Here is a 15,621-nt window from a genome sequence, read left to right as displayed (position 1 = left end):
AAATTAGTAGGAGTGGACGTGTCGCACACCGCGATTGAAAGCACGGGTGCCGTTAACTCCGGAAGCAACACCTGAACGCTAAAAGGATCGCACAACGAGTGATGGAGTGGATAATGACGGAAGATAGGAAGGTGACACCGCATATTACAGAGCAAACGCAGATATATGATATTCCAGTCGAAATTAAGCCTGAGGGAGTGAAATTTGCAAGGTCACGTAATGCGTAGAACAGATGACCGGTCGTCTGCTATAGAGCAACGAGGGAAATATGCCAAAAAGCGAAGAGAAATGCAGCCGGCGACAGCATAAGATAATGCGTACACTGGTGAGATGAAGAAATTATCAGGTGTAGGATCGAGTAAGCTGATGCAGGACAGGAGTAACTGGAGATCGCTGAGAGAGGACTTCGATCTCGCAGTCAACTTTAAAAATGTCTAATTATGATATCCATATCCCAGTAAAAAAAAAAAAAGTACGTTGAGTCCAATTGGAATTTTTCAATGGGACCCAATTGGACATCACTGGAGCTTGGTATGCCAATTGGTCCCAGCTGGACCCAAATGGAAGTCACTGGATGAGTGATCTTGTGAAACAACGAAATAATTAGTAATAATAATGGAACAAATATAATGCGAGTTTTCAAATAAAGTATCTTTGCATTTTTTCGTGATGATTGGAGAGAAGCATTTAGCTTTCTGTGAAGTTAAAAATCTCTCTTGAAATTTTCGAAACTTGAAACTCTCTTGAAAACCAAATTTGGCTTACATATATGGCACCTGAAATGTATCTCTCATAGTGAAGTGAATGGTGGATATGTCATTGAAGAGAATTGCTATAGTGCGTTCATGCATGAGTAAGCTTCTCGAAGGGAGATTCAAGTGTATCCGCGTCATATCAAGGTTAGGGCCCATTTAGGGTTTTTTTTTTTTTTCCTTTGTTTTTTATGTTGCTCCCAACGGGTCCAAGTGAGAGACCAATTGGGTCCAATTGTGTTCAAAAACTAATTAGTCGAAATGGACCTGTTGTATTTTCCCAATGGGTGTCTCAAAACTTAATTGCAAACATCCAATTCGTTCCAGTTCGACATTTCCAATTTGCTTGAGCAACTTTTTTTTTCTTTTTTTTTTCTTTTAACCGGAATCTGTCACCGTAATAAAACACTCTCATGAAAAACAATATCCAGGTTACAGGTGGCACAAGTGTATTAGAACTTATCGTAACAGCAAGGTAAAATTGTTTAAATATATTTAAAATATATTTAAGCACACATCGCATATTCAGAAATATGAATGACAAATGTAACCCTTGATATACATGGAATAAGCAGTCTCCAATGCTTAAACTTCAATGCATGCCATATGTAACGAGCTCAAAGCAGCCTGATTAAATACGTTGTATTCCACAATTGCTTAACGTACACACAACAGTATCAACAAAAGTATCAAACAACAATGACTCCAACATCAAAAATAAGCCCAGCGTAAATAATATTTGCGATGTTCAAAACGCCCGAATCAAACAGGTGGCTAACTCTGAGCGAGTTTGAGCAAGAGAAGGGAATTCTCCGTTGCAGCGTTGTTATCTTTATTAGTTTCCTCGTGATTTATTTATTTATTTATTTGTTTATTTATTTATTTATTTACCTGTATACCATAGAGAAATGCAGTAGCCGAGGTACTTTCTGCCTCAATATCTCCTCAGCAACTCATGCATATATCCGAACAGAACAGCTGCAAAAGGCATCGTCTGCTAATTTAAGTTGTTCCAGTTGTAGTTCTTCAGCCTAAGAATGTACGTAAATGATGTCTGCGTATTCCGCATGCTCAGTGAAGAGATACGACGAAGGAAATAAAACAGCACCAATCATCTCACGCAGCTTTGCAATACACTTTTCCCACACTTTGGTGTCTCAGTGGCTATATGCCGTTCCCTTGACGAACACGAGGCCGTAAATTCAGTTCCCGACAGCGGCGATCGCATTCCGATGGAAGCGGAATGCAAAAGCGCTCGCGTGCCGAGCATTCCTCAAATAACTCCAGATGGTAACAGACCATGTTGTACCATTTGTGGCTTGGCGTCGCATGTACTAGCTCATATCTCCCTTCCAATTGGAATGGCCAGCAATCACACGTGCGATACATGCAGCTGCGGCGAGACACTCACACACATTGGCAAGTGATATGCACAGTGCTGGATCAACTGCAGACAGTCGTCCACTATCAGAACAAAATGTTTTAGGCCCGTGCTCCCAAAGAAACGTCACGAAGAAGGCTTTATTAACGCTACTCGGGTTCCGGCAGTCCACGGGCCTTCACGATAGACTTTAAGAGCGTCGCCTGCTACCGCTCTATGGTCAATACGCAGTTACGTTGTACTCGTCTCTCTTTCTTTCCGTCCTTCCGCTCCCTTTCTCTTTTTATCCCCCTTCCTCATCGTGCAGGGTAGCTGACCGTAACTTCCTATGCATCCTCTTTCACTCCCGAATCTCTTTCACTCGGAGTCTCGCATTATCTCAGAGCTCCTGTATTGATTTGGGACGTCATATTAAATCACCCAATTCAAACTTTTCTTCCATTTATCTTATTAAGCGATGGCTTCTTTGCCAATTCAGTCACTTTTCGTGGTATTTGGTTGATAATACTGTTTCTAACGTAAAACCAGCTGATTGACCGATACATGTTGCGAGGGTAAAATGATTGGCGTGAGTGAGTGTCCCTCACTGAGTAGGCGACGGAAGAGTCACGATGCTGACCAATCAAGTGGTGTAGCCATCTGTAAGTGCCCCACAGATGTGTCGGGGACCGGCTTTGTCCTACATAGAATTAAGCAGTGGAACAACAAACAGTATACTTAAATATTCACATCACAACAAATATCCGCCTTCAAGCGTAATTTGTTTATCAAAGCCAAGTTTTCTTTGTCTTTCTGCCTTGGGTTTGGCGTTTTTCTCGGTCGGGTTTCTCGACGAAAAAAGGTGTACCGATCCCGGAGACTGTGTAATCCGGGTCTGGATCACATATGGGTCGAATGGATCACGTATGGGTCGCATGGATCACATATGGGTCACATATGGGTTTGCGTGTAGGGGGTTTCCACGGTTGCGTGGATGGGAATGCGTTGGTGAGGTTGAGCATATAAAAATCAGCATTAATTTTTTTTGTATAGGTACTTATCACAAGGTCACATCAGTATGGTAAAACTTGGTATATATGCAACTAAACAAAAAGAAGAGCACACATGAAAAGCATAAGTCGTTTTGCATTCAGAAATACACATGTCACCACTGTTAGTGGGGCCACCAGGGATGACAACGAGTCTTGGCTGACAACTTCGTTAGTCAAATTATTCCAGTCGGTGGTAGTTCGTGGGAAATAAGAGAATTCAAAGCAGTTGTTTCTTTTTCTTCTTTCAGTTAATTTCGGTTAAGGGTGTAATAGTTCGAGAATGTTGTTTTCTTGTGATGTAACCAGTTCGGTAAGTAAAAATTTTCACGGTCAATATTAAAACGCCCAGTGATTAGCTGATATAAGAATTAGAGTCGAAATGCACGGTATTCCGTGGCTGACTGATAGGAATCCACTTTTCTTTATGAGGCTTGAGTTATAGATGAATATTAGTTTCTCTGTCAGTGTTTCCTCCGTCGAAACTGCAAAATGTTTTGTTTTGTTTTGTTTTGTTTTGTTTTCTTCAAATTCCTTTTCCTTTTTTCAGTTAAAGAAGGTTCAATTTCGATGCAGAGAAAAAAGTGTAGAAAGTAAGAGTAACAGAAACACTAGCCCCAACTTCCATTTCGAAGACGTGGCCTGGACTTGACAGATCCCCTTGTCCTTACGTTTGGAGCCTCGACGCTGGGATTTAGTCACATACCCACACGGTTGTTTGTTCCGCCGTCCAGGAAGTCATTACTGAATCCAACCAATTACTCTGTTAAATATGCATATATCTTCGCGCTCGCTCTTTCTTTCTCTTGTACCTGTCACTTATTGACTCCCGATCCTTGCTGTCGCTGTTCTTTTCACGTTAGCTAATAATTTCGCCTTTCCTCATCAGTTCTTTTTTATCAGTCCCGAAAATTACCTGTTGTCGCTTTGGAATTCGCATCCTATTCTTAGCAAATCCCTCTCCTCAAACAACAACAACAACAACAACAACAACAACAACAACAACAACAACAACAACAACAACAACAACAACAACAACACAGAGTTGACGATGAAGCCGAACCTAAATCTTAAAACGAGTATTAACTCTTAGTACAAGCCTTCTATTGGTTACCAACCTAAGTTTTTTGTGCGCGGTATCGCGAATGAAAGACATACACGGTGTTTCACTTAACTTGGGCCAAACTTTAAAAATATGCTTTGAGATACTCAGATAATTTTTTACATTCCGCCCAATTAAATAATTAGTGTTGACTAATTAATTAACTTCTCAATTATTATAATTATGTGAAAAGTGTCAATGAGAAAACTGTAGAGCAACATGAAAAACTCCCGATACAGCTTTCTGTTGCTGCAGTACGTGCTACATAAAAGTGTTTTTCCCAGCGTGAAAGGAGCGCTGACATGGGTGCCACGTAACTTGAACCAAACTTTAAAAATATACAAATGCCACGTAGCTGGGCGAATACGCACAAAGTGCCTCGAGCGGCCAGTCGCGCGGCAATTTTGCGTGTATTCGCAAGCTTCTGTCATGCTTGGAAAAACACATTTATGTAGGACGTATTGAGCAACAGAAATATGTATCAGGAGTTTTTCATTATGCGCTACAATTTTCTCATTGGCACCTTTTTTATCTAATTATAATACTTGAGGAGGTAATTAATACTAATTATGTAATTAGGCGGAATGAAAAGCATAATCTGAGTATCTCCAAGCGATGGCAAACAACATTCCTTCGTTCTGTCCAGCTACGTAGCCATTTGCATATTTTTAAAGTTTCGATCAAGTTACGTGGGACACACGGTTTAGTCACACCAGATCATTTGCGCGCAGATCAATCTCGCACTTTAAAATATATATAGATTGAGGGGATTGGCGTGCATATATTAAAGTTTTTGTACAGAACGCCTCCATAATCTCGCTCTACTTCCGTTTTCTATGTCATATTATCACGCTTGTGCACACGAAAGCTTGAATGCCTATACATGGCCTATACAGTGCGCAGACAGATGAGAAAAAGGCGTATCTTTCAAGGTGTTATTGTGCCGTCGCAACCGTTCCTTCAAACACCAGTCTGCCTAGTGCAAAATGTAAGCCTTTCCATATGAAAGGGGTGTTTAGTACGACACACAGCGCAGGTAACACAAAACAAAAGCGACATATGAATTGTGGTGCTTTACACATCACAGCGGCCTTTACCCCAGTGTTGGCTAAGCCTTTCGTTCAGTCGCTGCGAACGAGCACAGCGAAGGATGAAAGAGCGAACGCGGAGTGGAGCGGGGATGAAAGACGGCGATAGCGATGAGAGCGCGACGAGGAAGGGGGGGGGAGAGTATGGCGAAATGGTGAGGAGGAAAGCGGAGGGTCGCACGAGACGTGCTGCGAGACGAGACGACCAGGCATGCGGCGAGCGCGTCCACCGATACCATATAAGGAAACAAAGCGCTGCCGGCGTGGGTGTCGGAGCCACTGCGCATGCGCTATTTCGCCTGCGCCGCCGCCGCTAGAGAATGCGCTCCGCGCGAGCCACGCGTTCTCATGTTCACGCTTTCTTTCTGAACAATGAGCGACGCAACCGCCGGAAATGCTTCGTCTGCCACTGCTGCTAAACGAGCTGCCCGAGCAGAGGCTCAGCGCCGCCGCCGAGAGGACCCTGTCGCCCAGAATCCAATTATTTGCCACAGTAAACCGCGAATGCAAAACACCTTGACAGCTACGCTCAAAATTCGCCTTAGGTAGTATCGTAATCGTCGGTGACTTTTTTCTCCTGCTGCAGTAAAAGCAACCTCGAAACCAAAACTTTTTAAATGTGAAGCATTTCTTGGCGAACATTTGCTACTTTGTCAGTATCTATCTATCTATCTAGCCGCCTGCGACTTTGTGCTCTCATGGTCGTTTCGTTAACTTGGTATGTACCAAAATTGGCACACTATGACAAGAGTATATGATAAACATGAATGTCATGTCATGACATGCGTGTCATGTAGGTCACGAAACAGCCGCCTACGTCTTGGTGCTCTCATGGTCGTTCGTTAACTTGGTAGGTACAAAAATTGGTATAGTATGACGGGAATGTATGACGAACATAAGTGATAGATCATGACATAAATGTCATGACTTGCGTGTCATGTAGGTCATGACAATGACCCAGCGAAAAAGATTAACCCTCAAAAACCACTGAAATGAGTTCGGACGTGGGTACTAAGTGAAGGAAACACTACAGGATGCTGGTAGAAGTCATAGTCATGAGCATGACTCAGCAAAAATGACAATGACTCAGTGAAAAAAGATTAACACTCAAAAATAGCTGGAATGGGTTAGGACGTGGACACTAAGTGAAGGAAACACTCAATGATTATGGTAAAAATCATATTTATGAGCATGACTCAGCAAAAATTACAATGACTCAGCGAAAAAAGATTAAGACTCAAAAGCCACTGAAATGAGTTCGGACGTGGGTACTAAGTGAAGGAAACACTAAAGCATGATTGTAGAAGTCATCGTCTCCGACATCTTTAGAAATGTGTGCTATATTAGTATGTCCTCGCGAAGAGCTAGTTATCGCATCTACACAGCTCTGACCTTTCACGTCATGAGCCTGCCCACATACGTGCAGGGCAGAAAACTCGACAAAGTCTAGTTAGCCTCTCTCTCTCTCTCTCCATGCGGAGGACCGACGGTATGCGGACAAACGCTGTCAAATTGGCGGAGGAAGGTTGCTAAAGACCAAAAACTGCTGGCACCAAAAACTACGCCGTTGTTTCTTGTTAAAGGAAAGAAAAAAAGAAAGAAGGAAAGAAAGAAAGAAAAAGAAAGAAAGACGCAAGAAACACGAAAGGAACACGCAAGCCAAAGGACGTTCGACGCGTGACGGCAATCGACGAATAACACTCTCGAGGGGATGCAGCGAGCGCGCCGAGGTCGCGAGCAATCAGCCGAGTTGATACTCGCTTGTTCGTCGAGTTTGCCGCCTCCCACGAATCGCGTTTCGCCTTCGTTATCATCGCAGCAGAGCTGAGCAGAAGAGTGATTGGCTCCTGCTCTGTCTCTGACAGCGAACGTTGTGGCAGTGAGCTAAAAAGACTCGCGTAATGGTAGCTTTCTTTTGTAGGTGGGCTTTTCTGCGCCACGTTGCGACTACGCGGGCAGAGCACGCTCTACAGGAGACAAAAAAAGAAAATCTGTAACCGAGTCACGAGAGACCGCCTCCTCCAAGATTAAACCGTCGCTGGACATACGGTTCGCGCCAAAAATCTGTGCTGGGGTTTTTCCGACGCTAACAAACTTTTCGTGTACAAGCAGGAACAAAATATTGCGGGATCCGCGAGCGCGTGCCAAACTGCATTTTTGCGCCCTCTGACGAAGCAATCGCCTGGTGTGGAGGCATGGCACTGAGCATGTGCGTTCTCTCGTACTCGTGTACCTGCTGTCAGAATGGCAATGACTGCAAAAGATTACGCTAGGAGAGCGGTGTATGTTTCGGCCAGCGAAGCATGCGATGGATTGTCGCCCCTAACAACGACCGAAATAGACACAGTTCATCTAGTGTAATTTTTTGCACTCATTCCTATTCTCACAGAAGGCTGGCAAAAAGCGGGCTTTTGGGGGGGGCAGGTAAACGAGCACGAAAGGACGCGAAGGATTTTCCTACATTTAAAATCACAAAACTCTCATTCTCCTCGTCTTCTTTCATCTCGCAAGGAAGGGAAAAAACTGTTTTACAGCTGAATTGCTACGCAAAAGAAAAAAAGAATAACCTTAGTGCTCTCTACAAAATGTTCTTAATGGGCCACATTAAAGGTAACGTAACCATATGAAATTCCTTCATTTATTTACATTACACCTTAAAAAAACACCGCCCAAGCACTCCGTACAGATGGCTAACCAGTGAAGCTGAAACGTGCGGCCCCGGTGTTTAGCAGTGGGTTAATCCCGACGCTGTACTGAAGCGTTTCTCAATTATTGGTTACATGTTTGTGTTTCTAGTGGAACGCAAGCGCCAATGGCGGGCGGATGCTGCTAACCACGATGCCGAGCTAACTCGAGATATCAAACGCATGCGACAACTGCGAGCCGAGCACGTGGCGTTGCGGGCAGAGCAGGTACGACACAGAGAGCGACGTTACTAACGGTGCTGCCAATGGCGCGCGCGCTTGAGTACGGCGTACAGAACGACGTAACTGACGGCGCAGCCGATGGAGACGTTTAGCGAAACATGGGACGAACGGTTTTTGTAGCGAGAGCTACATTGGCTGTATTCTGGCCGTTTTGCTGTGGCCTGTGGCCGCACCACGAGCTGAGCCGTTGCCTAGCAACCGCCGCAGCTGGCAGCGCCGCCCACCGTGCCATCTGGCATGACGTCAGAGGACGAGCCGGTGAAACCGCGTTGCAACAACAGAGGAGGAGCCGGCGTTGCATCGTATATATAGAGAGGCCGGTTCGATGGGATTCGTTGGAAGATATGGAAAGTGAGGCCGTTTACATGTAGCGCATTAACTAGCCCGAGAACGTAGAGTCACATGCGTGAGTCGACTCCCGCCCGTAAATCTACCATCGCCGCCTTCCTAGCGCATTACCACTGTTTACATGAATGTGATGCGCTAGAAATGCGATGCGATGCGCCATTGTCGCATTCATGTAAACGCGGCTAGTGAGTCGAAGAGACTGAAAGAAGTCAGGCTTCATCGTCGGAGCGAAACCAAGAGGAGGCAGCGAGCCGAGGAGACAGAGGAAGAACGAGCCGCACGTACGCCTCGAGAAGCGTCGTAAATACGAAGCGGCCAGGCGAGTGGATTCAGATGAGGATAGCACCCGAAAAGTGTTCAAGTCACTGGACGATAACCCCTTATCCTCCCACCTCACCGACTATTGGGCCGTCTTTGTGGCAATTGAGAAACAAGATGAAGACTTTCAAAATAAATGCGTTACACTTTAAAAATGTCTAGTCTTTAATGTAACCATAACTTAACGAGAGGTAACAACCAAACCTAAACACTCAGACATACGAAGCTAAACGATAAAGATGTAACCGTAGAGAGAACCAAGCTAAACAATAAGATTCACCGTACCTCTCGCTACGCACACCCAGGCATAACTGAGTTAAGCCACAGCCATTTTTGCAATTTTACAGCGAAAGCTGTATATACAGCTTTCGCTGTAAAATTGCTGGCTCTCCAGTAATCGAGAGCAGATGTAAGCATGAAATGACTACCGGCAAAGCAGATTGGTTGGAGATGATACTATCCACAATCATAAGATGGGTGTAGTGCATGTTCGCAACCGCACACCTCGCCACACCCCACCAAACCGCAGCACATCATACCGCATGTGGACGCTGCCCAGCTATTCGCTCAAGGACCCATAGAACTGCTGGATGCAGATTAGCTCAACAACCTTATCGTGACAACTGAACGCGTCTTCCCCTTTTAGCCACTCAATTAAATTTGATTTAAACATATAAGTGAAATCTTTAAAAGACTCACAAGTGCCCACGATCCCACCGGAGGATACACCCACCGCCGTACAGGTGGTGGATGTACGTTTCAGAAAGTATATCTTTGTGCTGTATTTGGTGGAATAAAATCCAAAGAAAAAAGCCGGCGGATCCCACGTCCTGTGGATCGATGTTACGCGAAGCAGTGTGCGGGGAGCCTTCCAAGTTAACGAAACGACCACGAGAGCACCAAGACGTAGGCGGCTCTTTCATGACCTACATGACACGCATGTCATGACATTCATGTCATGAGTCTTGAAGAGTTCCTTTAGCTACACTTAAGAGACCTTAAGGCGAAAACCGTAGTCATGCTCATGACTATGACTTCGACCATCAACCTCTAACCTTTTCCTTCACTTAGTACCACATCCGGATCCATTCCATTGGTTCTTGAGTGTTAATCTTTTTTCGCTGAGTCATTCTCATTTTTGCTGAGTCATGGTCATGACAATGACTTCTACCACAATCCTTTAGTGTTTCCTTTACTTAGTGCCCACTTAGTGCCCACGCTCACTCTCATTTTCTCTTTCTCTCTCCTATGGTCGGGAGAGAGTGACACCTGTGTCACTGTCCATCTTTTGATACTCAACGACGTATTCTCCAAGCTAAACTCAACCTGTTAGATAAAGAATGTTTTCGGCAGAGAAGATCCTTGGGCCATGGCCTATGCATTCTTGCATGCAAAAGGCCACAAAAGCCCTTCTGCAGTTCGTGAAGAATACTGGATTGTACGAATGCTTGTGACAGCGGAGATTCTTCTGTGACTGTCTCTGCGAATGACTCACTCTATTATTTTTCTTTTCTCTCCTTATCTCCTTATCTGTGAAAAGCAAAAAATGGAGCTGGGCAGGCCATGTAGTGCGTAGGGTGGATAACCAGTGGACCATTAGAGTTGCAGAATGGGTGCCAAGAGAAGGGAAGTTCAGTCGAAGACGGCAGAAAACTAGGTGGGGTGATGAAATTAAGAAATTTGCTGGTGGAAATTGGAATCAGCTAGCGCAGGACAGAGGTAATTGGAGGTCGCAGGAGATCGCAGGTAATTGGAGATCGCCTTCGTCCTGCAGTGGACATAAAAATAGGCTGATGATGATGATGATTTTTAATGCAAGGGCGCATCTCTTCACTTAAGGACCCATAGAACTGCTCCTTGCATATTAGCTCCACAACCATGTCGTGACAACCGAACGCATCTTCCCCTTTAGCCACTGGATTAAATTGGCTTTCATCTTATAAGTGAAATCTTGAAAATACTCGCCCGATGCTCTAGCTACCTCCCGAATACGGCGGCGGAAAGCCCCCGCTGAGATCCGATATTTTCTTAGCAACGCAGTTTTTACTTTCTGATAGTCATCTGCATCGTCTCTCGTTAGCCTTGCAATTATTTCGGTGGCTTCTCCAGGAAGAACGGTCAGAATATGTTGTGGCCAATTTTCTAGTACCAACCCGTTTTTCTCGCAGGTTCGTTCAAAAGTAACGAGAAACAATTCCGTGTCATCGTTCACCTTGTACGACGGCATAAGATCCCTTATTTTTACTCCTGCTTCACCTGAACGTCTTTCATCTATTGAGAGGTTATCTGCTGATTGCCTGGCTTGATCCCGCTGCACGTCTAGTTCTTTTAGCTTTAGTTCGTGAGCTCTCTGTTCCTCTCGTTCTTTTCTTTTTGCAGCTTCCTTTTGGTCAGCTCTCTTCCTTTCTTCTGTAGCGTTTTTTCTTTTTTTTCTCTCAGTTCTTTGCCTTTCTTCTGCAGTGTTTTGTTCAGCTTTCTCAGCTCGTATCTCTCTCTTCCCATGCTTCTAAAATTTCGTCCTCAAGAGCCCCGCACTTCTCAATCGCTTCAATGAGCTGCAGCTTTCTCTGACTTTTCCCGACCTCCATTCCCAGCTCTTCACAAAGTAATAACAACTCTAAATTTCTCCGTTTACTCAAATCCATGGTTTATCCTGAACGAGGACTTTCTTACTCTGCTGTGACGTGAAGAAGCTTTCAACAGGAGCCTGCACGTACAGAAACTAATTCGCCGATTTATAAAACACACGAGCTAAAACCTGGCAAATTCTCAAAAAAAAAAAAAAAAAGTCAAGCGTTCACTATTCTGCTGAAGCCAGGACGAAGGGTGGAGTATCCCATTGCTGCCAACCAGCTGATACGATCTCGTCCAGGTGAGGTGGGTCGTCACCGCAAGAATCAGGAGACGAAGGTGGTCATCGTGATGACGAAAAATAGAAAGGATAGTATTCAATTCATTGGTACGTGGTTGTGACTCTATCCGAGTCTCGAGCGGTTCTACCTAACACGGGGGCCAGGACGACCTTGCATAACCCCTCCCGGTCTTTTAGTGGCCGATGTCTCCCTGGGGTTCTTAATTGTGGAAGTGTCAGTGCCTTTGTCAGGTTGTGAAGTCGACGACCTCTTCCCCTTTGTGTCTTCTCCTTTGGGTACTCGCCTTTGCGTCTGCTCGGGGCGTAGATGGGTGACCTGTCTCGGGGATGAAGGCGACTACCTCGACACGGGAAAGCGCGCGGGCATGTTTCCCGGTGTAGTAAGACATGTTGTTTGGCTAGTCGGTTCATAGATTCGGTTCATAGATTGTGTGATTGCGTCTACGTTTCTGTTCATGTCCCGTCTCCTTCGCGCAGTTTAACATTTTGCAGAATGTTTCCCACACTTGAGAGGTCGAGTTTCCAGGAAGATATCATCACATCCTCTCGATACGGGAAAGCGCGCGGGCATGTTTGCCACACTTGAGCGGTCGAATTCCAAGCCGATCATAACAATGCGCCTTTGGTATAACACAACACTCATAATGCAGAACTAAACGAATGAAAATTAACTGGTAACTTAAAGAAACCAAGGTGAGCCTTCACTAATTCAAGAGAAGGTAGTTTTACGCTTTGCTTATCTCTTATTGCAGCACGCACATGGGTGTCAGCCGTTGAAGCGCCTAGACTCTGCCCTCAACGCAGATCGCATTCAACATAGGGCGCGCGGCCGCGGGATTCGCATGCAGTTGCTGCCGCAATACTGCTCGAAATACTGTGTTTGTGCGTGCGCGTGCGCCTGCACCACAGTGAACCAGTTCACGGCGGTTCACGAGAAGTTCAAAAATTGTGCAGCACGATTTCTGCGGTGCAGGCACAGCGCGACACTCGAAACGAATGCCAAGGTGCAGGCGTTATGTTATGTCGGACTAATGTGCAGGGAGTGCGTAAGTTAGAGAGGTCCTGAACAGCACCGACTAAACGACGAAATCTAAACCGGCTGTTTCTAATTCAAAAGAAGTTTATGAGGATAATTGCAAACGTCCCATATGATTTTTCACACGCAGCAACTCTTTAAACAGTTTAAGGTTATAAATGTCCATGATTTTTATAATTATCGTTTACTCCAGACATACTGTTCGGCCACAAAAAAGAACAACTCTTTTTACAGCGAGATTTCAGAATTAAGAGAAAATATTGCCGTATACACTACACATCACCACAATATTTGGTACATACCTACTCCTCAAAACAACTATGCGAAACAATCAATCGCTTTTACTCTTCCAGCTCTGCTCAATAATTTTACCAACAAATCTGTAGATGTGTCACAGTTGTCAAAAAAAAAAAAAAAACAATGCGAGATCAGTTTTTGTGAACTATGTTGTATTTATTTATCTATTTTTGTATTTGCTCATTAATCTGAAGCTTGCCTTTGTCTTTTGCAAAATGCTTATGTTATCTTGCGCAATCATTGTCTGTACATATGGGTAAAAAGAACAACTCTTTTTACAGCGAGATTTCAGAATTAAGAGAAAATATTGCCGTATACACTACACATCACCACAATATTTGGTACATACCTACTCAAACCAAACCTTTCTACCTGCTGCTGCTGCTCGCTAGCTGCCTTGCTGCTGCTGCTGCTGCTGTGCTGCTGCTGCTGCTGCTGCTGCCTGCTGCTGCTGCTGCTGCTAAACTGCTGCTGCTGCTGCTGCTGCTGCTGCTGCTGCTGCTGCTGCTGCTGCTGCTGCTGCTGCTGCTGCTGCTGCTGCTGCTGCTGTGCTGCTGCTGCTGCTGCTGCTGCTGCTGCTGCTGCTGCTGCTGCTGCTGCTGCTGCTGCTGCTGCTGCTGCTGCTGCTGCTGCTGCTGCTGCTGCTGCTGCTGCTGCTGCTGCTGCTGCTGCTGCTGCTGCTGCTGCTGCTGCTGCTGCTGCTGCTGCTGCTGCTGCTGCTGCTGCTGCTGCTGCTGCTGCTGCTGCTGCTGCTGCTGCTGCTGCTGCTGCTGCTGCTGCTGCTGCTGCTGCTGCTGCTGCTGCTGCTGCTGCTGCTGCTGCTGCTGCTGCTGCTGCTGCTGCTGCTGCTGCTGCTGCTGCTGCTGCTGCTGCTGCTGCTGCTGCTGCTGCTGCTGCTGCTGCTGCTGCTGCTGCTGCTGCTGCTGCTGCTGCTGCTGCTGCTGCTGCTGCTGCTGCTGCTGCTGCTGCTGCTGCTGCTGCTGCTGCTGCTGCTGCTGCTGCTGCTGCTGCTGCTGCTGCTGCTGCTGCTGCTGCTGCTGCTGCTGCTGCTGCTGCTGCTGCTGCTGCTGCTGCTGCTGCTGCTGCTGCTGCTGCTGCTGCTGCTGCTGCTGCTGCTGCTGCTGCTGCTGCTGCTGCTGCTGCTGCTGCTGCTGCTGCTGCTGCTGCTGCTGCTGCTGCTGCTGCTGCTGCTGCTGCTGCTGCTGCTGCTGCTGCTGCTGCTGCTGCTGCTGCTGCTGCTGCTGCTGCTGCTGCTGCTGCTGCTGCTGCTGCTGCTGCTGCTGCTGCTGCTGCTGCTGCTGCTGCTGCTGCTGCTGCTGCTGCTGCTGCTGCTGCTGCTGCTGCTGCTGCTGCTGCTGCTGCTGCTGCTGCTGCTGCTGCTGCTGCTGCTGCTGCTGCTGCTGCTGCTGCTGCTGCTGCTGCTGCTGCTGCTGCTGCTGCTGCTGCTGCTGCTGCTGCTGCTGCTGCTGCTGCTGCTGCTGCTGCTGCTGCTGCTGCTGCTGCTGCTGCTGCTGCTGCTGCTGCTGCTGCTGCTGCTGCTGCTGCTGCTGCTGCTGCTGCTGCTGCTGCTGCTGCTGCTGCTGCTGCTGCTGCTGCTGCTGCTGCTGCTGCTGCTGCTGCTGCTGCTGCTGCTGCTGCTGCTGCTGCTGCTGCTGCTGCTGCTGCTGCTGCTGCTGCTGCTGCTGCTGCTGCTGCTGCTGCTGCTGCTGCTGCTGCTGCTGCTGCTGCTGCTGCTGCTGCTGCTGCTGCTGCTGCTGCTGCTGCTGCTGCTGCTGCTGCTGCTGCTGCTGCTGCTGCTGCTGCTGCTGCTGCTGCTGCTGCTGCTGCTGCTGCTGCTGCTGCTGCTGCTGCTGCTGCTGCTGCTGCTGCTGCTGCTGCTGCTGCTGCTGCTGCTGCTGCTGCTGCTGCTGCTGCTGCTGCTGCTGCTGCTAAGAATGCTGCTGCTGCTGCTGCTGCTGCTGCTGCTGCTGCTGCTGCTGCTGCTGCTGCAGCATACATACATTGGTCATACATGCAGCAGCGCAGCAGCAGGCAGCAGCAGCAGAATTAAGAATTAAGACGAAATATTGCTTCGTATACACTACACAGCTGCTGCTGTGTAGTGTATACAGCATTCTGTATACACTGCATGTGCAGTGTATACAGTATTCTGCTGCTACTCAGCAGCTGCTGCTGCTGCTGCTGTGTAATGGGGCAGCCACCTCGTCAAGCTACTAATTTCAGTAGCTTTTTGTGGCTACTCCTTTCTTGTGTATCTGTTCAAGGCGAATAATTTTCAATTCAATTCAATTCCATTCAATTCAAGTATGATCTGCTTCTGGGGCGTAAATACACACCACACTTGGCTAGGTATATCAGACGTTCGTAAGCGGGGTTTTAACGACGCTCACGCCCTTTGTGCTGTGTCGTCTGCTGCCTTGCTGCTTCGCACCTGTACGCCTGCACCGAGTCGGTACCGACAGTGGAGTGGGT

This window comes from Dermacentor silvarum, chromosome 8, assembly GCF_013339745.2.
Source record: "Dermacentor silvarum isolate Dsil-2018 chromosome 8, BIME_Dsil_1.4, whole genome shotgun sequence".
Classification (NCBI taxonomy): Eukaryota; Metazoa; Arthropoda; class Arachnida; order Ixodida; family Ixodidae; genus Dermacentor; species Dermacentor silvarum.
The sequence above is the reverse complement of the archived record's forward strand: the minus strand, read 5'-3'. Positions refer to the sequence as shown.